Raw genomic sequence first — 8,833 nt, forward strand, 5'->3', positions numbered from 1 at the left:
GGGTGTTCGGCATCGGTTCACGGTCTTCACATCGGTAGTCGAACACGTTCCGGGGGTCGTCGAGGACGAAGTTGTACACGGCGATCTTGTCGGTTCCACGACGGAGGGAATGGCGCACGTGGTCTTCGGCGACATAACCAGCGACATCAAACAGCAACGCGACACAAGCAGCAACGACACAACATCAACATGCCACAATCTAACAACAGCAACTAGCAACAGCAAGCATCTATTAGCAAGCAATAGCAAACAACTAATTAGAAGCAGCAAGCAAGCAAGCTAGCAGGGCATCTAACAGCCACCTAGCAGCAACTACAGCTCTCGGCAACAGGCAACAGCAAGCAACGGCCTAGCAAGAGCATGCAACCTAGCAACAACTAGCGTCGGCTAGCATTAGCAGCAAAGCAGCTAGCAAAGCATCAGGCAGCTAGCACGCAAGCAGCTACAGCAAGAGCAACATCAAGGCACAGGCAAAGCGGCAGGAGCAACTAGCAACCGGCAGCACGAACATCAACCGACCAGCAGCAAACTGCACAGGCACGCACAACAACTACCTAGCGGCGGCAGGGGAGAGCGCACGGCGGAGGAGGTCGGGGCGAGACACGGCGGGGCGAGGGAGGCAAGCACAGCTTCGGCAGCGCAGCAAGCCGGCCACGCGGGGAGGCGGGCCCCCGAGGAGAACGACGAAAGCGGGGGCGCGCACCGGCGGCCGCGGGACAGAGCAACCGACGGTGGCTCGCGAGCAGGGAGGCGGCGCAGCGCGGGGGGATGCGGGAGGCCAGGGGCATGGCGAGAGCGAGGGGCGAGGGGACTCCGGCGGTGAGGGGGATCTCCAGCGGCGGGGAAGAGGCACAGGGCGGCTCGGGACCTAGAGGGAGAAGGGGGTCGTGCGAGGGAGAAGGCTGCGCGAGGGGAATGCTCTGCGGGAGGAAGAGAGAATCGGGGGGAGGAAGAAACGAGAGGGAGATGGGGGTCGGCTGGGGCGCTAGGGCAGGGGTCTGTTGGGCCTGGGTCGGCTTGCTTTGGCTAGGCTTGCTCTCTCCCTCTCTCTATTTTTTTTAAACCAAAAACCCAAATAAAAGAAAAGCTTTTAACAATACTAAAAACAAAACGCTTTGGGCTCCTTTGAAATAAATATACCCCAACTATAAAAATAGATTGGGCATTTTTAAAGAAATAAAAATCAAACTTTTTTTAAGAATAAAGTAAAACCCATTTAACAAGAGAATAAAATAAAACCTCTTTTAACAAATAAGATGAGACTCTAGTTTTGAAAATAAACAAAAGAAAAGAATTAAAGAAACCCAAGGGTTGCCCCCACATTTAATAAAAGGTTTTTTTTTAAAGAAGACGCATTTTTTTAAAAGGGGTTAAAACTAAAATCTCTTACGCAACCACAAAAAAAATTAAGAGGGGAGAGGAGGGGAGTTACTATCGCACTAAGACTCGGTGAGCACTCGAAGCATAGACACTCAAAACACCACACGCGACAGACGATGCAAGATGCCATGCATGATGCGACGATGCAAACTAAATGATGATGCAACAAATAAAAATAATCAGACGACGGAAACGGAAATAAAGGGGTAATCTTCTCGAACATCGGCATCGGGCTGTCACAACTACTATGTGTTATGACACGGCAACCCCGGGGTGACAATAGCCATAACCACTCCCGGAGATGACCATAGTATGAGGAGTTCATGTATTCACCAAGTGTTAATGCGTTGGTCCGGTTCTTTATTAAAAGGTGAACCTTAATATCCCATAGTTTCCCTTAGGACCCCGCTGCCACGGGAGGGATGGACAATGGATGTCATGCAAGTTCTTTTCCCTAAGCACGTATGACTACATACGGAATACATGCCTACATTACATTGACAAACTGGAGCTAGTTACATATCTCTCTGTGTTATAACTGTTGCATGATGAATAACATCCAGCACAACCATCCATCACCGATCCAATGCCTATGAATTTTTCCTACTGGTCCTCGCTACATTACTTTGTCGCTACTGATGTTACTGCTGCTACTGTTACTCTGCTACTACTGCTGCTACTGTTACTCTGTTGCTACTGCTGTTACTTTGCTGCTACTGTTACTGTTGCTACTGTTGCTATCACACTACTTTTCTACTGATACTTTTCTGCAGATACTAAGTTTTTCAGGTGTGGTTGAATTGACAACTCAACTGCTAATACTTGAGGATATTCTTTAGCTTCCCCTTGTGTCGAATCAATAAATTTGGGTTGAATACTCTACCCTCAAAAACTGTTGTGATCCCCTATACTTGTGGGTTATCACTTCACAGAAATTCTACATTACTTCCAATCAACAATATGTCAACCACATATACTTTATCAGAAATAATATAGTGCTCCCACTCACTTCTTTGGAAATACAAGTTTCTCGTAAACCTTGTACAAAGCCAAAAGTTTTGATCATCTCATCAAAGCGTATATTCCAACTCCAAGATGCTTGCACCAGTCCATAGAAGGATCACTGGAGCTTGCATACTTGTTAGTATCTTTAGGATCGACAAAACCTTCTGTTTGTATCACATACAATCTTTCCTCAAGGAAATCGTCGAGGAAACAATGTTTTGACATCCTATGTGCAATATTTTATAAATAATGCAACAACTACTAACATAATTCTAACAGACTTTTAGCATCTCTACGAGTGAGAAAGTCGCATCATAGTGAACTATTTGATCTTCATCGGAAACATCTTTGCGACAAGTCAAGCTTTTCTTAATAGTGACTTATCACCATCATCGTATGTCTTCCTTTTAAAGATCCATCTTCACTCAGTGGTCCTACGACCATCAAGTAGTTCTTCCAAAGTCTACACTTTGTTTTCATACATGGATCCTCTCCCGGATTTCATGGCCTCCAGCCATTTGTCGGAATCCAGGCCCACAATCGCTTCTCCATAGCTCGTAGGTTCATTGTTGTTCAACAACATGACCTCCAAGACAGGGTTACCGTACCACTCTGCAGCAGTACGCGACCTTGTCGACCTACGAGGTTTGTAGTAACTTGATCCAAAGCTCAATGATCACCATCATCAGTTTCCACGTCAATTGGTGTAGGCGCCACATGACCATCTTCCTGCGCCCTACTACAAACCGCTTGGTTCACTAACCTCATCAAGTTCCACCACCCTCCCACTCAATTCTTTTGAGAGAAACCTTTCCTCGAGAAAGGACCCGTTTCTAGAAACAAACAGTTTGCTTCCGGATCTGAGATAGGAGATGTATCCAACTATTTTGGATATCCTATGAAGATGCATTTATCCGCTTTGGGTTCGAGCTTATCAAACTGAAACTTTTTCACATAAGCGTCACAACCCCAAACTTTCAAGAAATGACAGCTTAGGTTTCTCCAAACCATAGTCTATACCGTGTCATCTCAACGGAAATACGCGGTGCCCTATTTAAAGTGAATGTGGTTGTCTCTAATGCATAACCCATAAACGATAGTGGTAATTCGATAAGAGACATCATAGTATGCACCATATCAAAATAGGGTGTGGCTATGATGTTTAGACACATCATCACACTATGGTGTTCTAGGTGGCATGAACTGTGAAACAATTTTCACATTGTCTTAACTGCGTACCAAAAACTCGTAACTCAGATATTCATCTCTATGATCATATCGTAGACAGTTTATCCTCTTGTCACGACGATCTTCACTCTGAAATAGCTTTGAACTTTTCAATATTCCAGACTTGTGATTCATCAAGTAAATACTCCTGTATCTACTCAAATCATCAGTGAAGTAAGAACATAACGATATCCACTGCGTGCCTCAACACTCATTGGACTGCACACATAAAAAATGTATTACTCCCAACAAGTTACTCTCTTGTTCCATGTGGCATGATTTGCATGTCTCAAGTGATTCAGAATCAAGTGAGTACAAAGATCTATCAGCATGGAGCTTCTTCATGCATTTTATACCAACATGACTCAAGTGGCAGTGCCACAACTAAGTGGCACTATCATTATTACTTTGTATCTTTTGGCACCAATATTATGAACATGTGTAACACTACGATCGAGAGTCAATAAACCATTGAAGGTAATTATTCAAGCAAATAGAACAACTATTATTATTGTTAAATGAATAATTATATTGCAACAAACATGATCCAATCATGTTCATGCTCAACGTAAACACCAAATAACAATTATTTAGGTTCAACACCAATCCCGATGGCAGAGGGAGCGTGCGATGTTTGATCACATCAACCTTGAAAACACTTTCAACACTTATCGTCACCTCGCCTTTAGCTAGTCTCCGTTTATTCCGTAGCTATAATTTCGAGTTACTAATGACTTAGCAACCGAACCGGTATCCAATACCCTCGTGCTACTAGGAGTACTAATAAAGTACACATGTATATCACATATACTTCTGTCGACTTTGCCTACCTTCTTATCTACCAAGTATCTAGGGGAGCTCCGCCTCAGTGACCGTTCCCCTCATAACAGAAGCACTTAGTCTCGGGTTTGGGTTCAATCTTGGGTTTCTTCATTAGAGCAGCAACTGGTTTGCCGTTTCATGAAGTATCCCTTCTAGCCCTTGCCCTTCTTGAAACTAGTGGTTTTATTAACCATCAACAATTGATGCTCCTTCTTGATTTCTACTTTCGCAATGTCAAACATTGTGAATCGCTCAAGGATCATCATATCTACCCTTGATATGTCATAGTTCATCACGAAGCTCTAGCAGCTTAGTGGCAGTGACTTTTGGAGAACCATCACTCTATTTCATTTGTAAGATTAACTCCCACTTGATTCAAGTGATTTGTTGTACTCAGACAATCTGAGAACATGCTCAACAAATTTGAGCTTTTCTCCTTACCTTTTAGACAAAGAATCTTGTCGGAGGTCTCACACCTCTCAACAAGGGCACGAGCATGAAATAACAATTTTATCTCCTAGAACATCTCTTATGTTCCCCGACTTTTTAAAATGTCTTCGACGCCTTGCTTCAGCCATTAAGTATCACGCACTGAACTATCACGTAGTCATAAAAAACGTGTATGTCAGATGTTCGCAACATCCACAGACGACGCTCGAGGTGCAGCACACCGAGTAGTGCATTAAGGACATAAGCCTTCTGCGCAAGAATGAGGACAATTCTCAGTTTTACGAACTCAGTCCGCAAAGTTGCTACTATCAACTTTAAACTAAATTTTCTCTAGGAACATATAAAAACAGTAGAGCTATAGCGCAAGCTACATCGTAATTCGCAAAGACCATTAGACTATGTTCATGATAATTAGTTCAATTAATCATATTACTTAAGAAATCCCACTCAAAAAGTACATCTCTCTAGTCATTTGACTGGTACATGATCCAAATCCACTATCTCAAGTCCGATCATCACATGAGTCGAGAATAGTTCAAATGGTAAGCATCTCTATGCTAATCATATCAACTATACGATTCATGCTCGACCTTTCGGTCTCATGTGTTCCGAGGCCATGTCTGCACATGCTAGGCTCGTCAAGTTTAACCCGAGTGTTCCGCTTGTGCAACTGTTTTGTACCCGTTGTATGTGAACGTTGAGTCTATCGCACCCAATCATCACGTGGTGACTCGAAACGACGAACAGTCACAACGGTGCACAATCGGGGAGAACATAATTTCGTCTTGAAATTTTAGTGAGAGATCACCTCATAATGCTACCGTCGTTCTAAACAAAATAAGGTGCATAAAAGGATTAACATCACATGCAATTCATAAGTGACATGATATGGCCATTATGATGTTCTTCTTGATCTCCATCACCAAAGCACTGGCACGATCTTCTTGTCACCGGCGCCACACCATGATCTCCATCAACGTGTCGCCATCGGGGTTGTCGTGCTACTTATGCTATTACTACTAAAGCTACGTCCTAGCAATATAGTAAACGCATCTGCAAACACAAACGTTAGTTTAAAGAAAACCCTATGGCTCCTGTCGGTTGCCGTACCATCGACATGCAATTCTATATTAACTATTACAACATGATCATCTCATACATCCAATATATCACATCACGTCATTGGCCATATCATATCACAAGCATACCCTTCAAAAACAAGTTAGACGTCCTCTAATTTGTTGTTGCATGTTTTACGTGGCTGCTATGGGTATCTAGTAGATCATATCTTACTTACTCAAAAACCACAACGAGATGTGAAAATTGCTATTTAACCTCTCCAAGGAACGCCTTGGTCAAAACCAATTCAACTAAAGTTGAAGAAACTGACACCCGCGAGTCATCTTTATGCAACAAAGTTGCATGTCAATCGATGAAACCTGTCTTTCGTAAGCGTACGAATAATGTCGGTCCGGGCCACTTCAATCCAACAATACCGCTGAATCGAGAAAAGACTAAGGAGGGCAGCAAATCGAACATCACCGTCCACAAAACCCTTTGTGTTCTACACGAGATAACATCTACGCATGAACCTAGCTGATGATGCCACTGTTGGGGAACGTTGCATGGGAAACAAAAAAAATTCCTACGCACACGAAGACCTATCATGGTGATGTCCATCTACGCGAAGAGATTTGGATCTACGTACCCTTGTAGATCGCACAGCAGGAAGCGTTAAGAAACGCGGTTGATGTAGTGGAACGTCTTCACGTCCCTCGAACCGCCCCACGAACTGTCCCGCGATCCGTCCCACGATCCGTCCCGCGATCCATCTCACGATCCGTTCCGATCTAGTGACGAACGGACGGCACCTTCGCGTTCAGCACACGTACAGCTCGATGATGATCTCGGCCTTCTTGATCCAGCAAGCAAGACGGAGAAGTAGATGAGTTCTCCGGCAGCGTGATGGTGCTCCGATGGTGGTGAAGGATCTACTCCTGCAAGGCTCCGCCCGAGCTCCGCAGAAATACGATCTAGAGGTAAAACTATGGTGTCTAGATCTGAGTTGCACGTGGCAAAGTTGTCTCAAATCTGCCCTAAATCACCAGTATATGTAGGAGGGAGGGGGAGGGACTTTCCTTGAGGGCCAAGCCCCCAAGGTGGGCCGGCCAAGAGGAGGAGTAGGACTCCTACTCCAATCCTACTCAAAATAGGATTGGAAAGTGGAGTCCTTCTCTTCCTTCCCACCTTTTTTTTCCTTTCTTTGGTTTTCTCTCTATGGCGCATAGGCGTTATTGGGCTGTCCCACCAATCCGCTAAGGGCTGGTTCGCCACCCATAAGTCCTTTGGGCTTCCCCCGGGAGGGTTGCCCCCCTCCCGGTGAACTTCCGGAACCCATTCGTCACTCCCGGTACATTTCTGGTAATGCCCGAAAACTTTCCGGTAACCAAATGAAGTCATCCTATATATCAATCTTCATCTCCGGACCATTTCGGAAACCCTCATGACGTCCGTGATCTCATCCGGGACTCCGAATAACATTCGGTAACCACACATATAACTCAACTATACTAAAACATCGCCAAACCTTAAGTGTGCAGACCGTGCGGGTTCGAGAACTATGTAGACATGCCCCGAGGTACTCCTTGAACAATATCCAATAGCGGGACCTGGATGCCCATATTGGATCCTACATATTCTCTAAAGATCTTATCGGTTGAACCTCATTGTCAAGGATTCATATAATCCCGTATGTCATTCCCTTTGTCCTTCGGTATGTTACTTGCCCAAGATTTGATCGTCGGTATCCGCATACCTATTTCAATCTCGTTACCGGCAAGTCTCTTTACTCATTCCGTAATACAAGATCCCGTGACTTACACTTAGTCACATGGCTTGCAAGGCTTGTGTGTGATGTTGTATTCCCGAGTGGGCCCTGAGATACCTCTCTGTCACACGGAGTGACAAATCCCAGTCTTGATCCATACTAACTCAACGGACACCTTCGGAGATACCTATAGAACACCTTTATAGTCACCCAGTTATGTTGCGATGTTTGATGCACACAAGGTATTCCTCCCGTGCCAGTGAGTTATATGATCTCATGGTCATAGGAACAAATACTTGACACGCAGAAAACAATAGCAATAAAACGACACGATCAATATGCTATGTATATAATTTGGGTCTTGTCCATCACATGATTCTCCTAATGATGTGATCCCGTTATCAAGTGACAACACTTGCCTATGGCCAGGAAACCTTGACCATCTTTGATCAACAAACTAGTCAACTAGAGGCTCACTAGGGACAGTGTGTTGTCTATGTATCCACACATGTATTTGAGTTTCCAATCAATACAATTCTAGCATGGATAATAAACGATTATTATGAACAAGGAAATATAATAATAACTAATTTATTATTGTCTTTAGGGCATATTTCCAAAAAATCGGTGTTTGCTGATTCTGAGTGTCCGCCTCTAAAATGCCGTACGCGGGATTAGTCTTGTCGACTATCGGAAACCGTGAACTATGGGTAAAGAGTACACCCTCTGCAGAGTCAAAACTATTCGAGTAGCCATGTCCCCGGTCAAGGACGTTGTTTTACGAGTCAAGTGTCGGTCCTAGAGTCGGTCTTTGGAGTATAAACGATGATAAAAATAATGGTTGGGGAAATCTTATGATGATGTGGTGGATGATCATATTATGATTATTACTTTGGAATAACCCCTATGATTATGTTGTTGGATATCCCTGGGACGGTTCTACCTCCTGGATATTCAATAATTATTAATATTGTTTTTTATAAGCCCTTTATGTGGTGTCGCTTAGACGCCCGACTGCGGCATTGCTATTTTATTTTTGCCCTTACTGTGGTGTCGCAGAGATGCCCATTCGAGGCTTGTTATTTATTTCATTTATGTTATGCCATGTATGTGGTGTTTCTG

The sequence above is a fragment of the Hordeum vulgare genome, chromosome 5H, assembly GCF_904849725.1.
Source record: "Hordeum vulgare subsp. vulgare chromosome 5H, MorexV3_pseudomolecules_assembly, whole genome shotgun sequence".
Lineage (NCBI taxonomy): Eukaryota > Viridiplantae > Streptophyta > Magnoliopsida > Poales > Poaceae > Hordeum > Hordeum vulgare.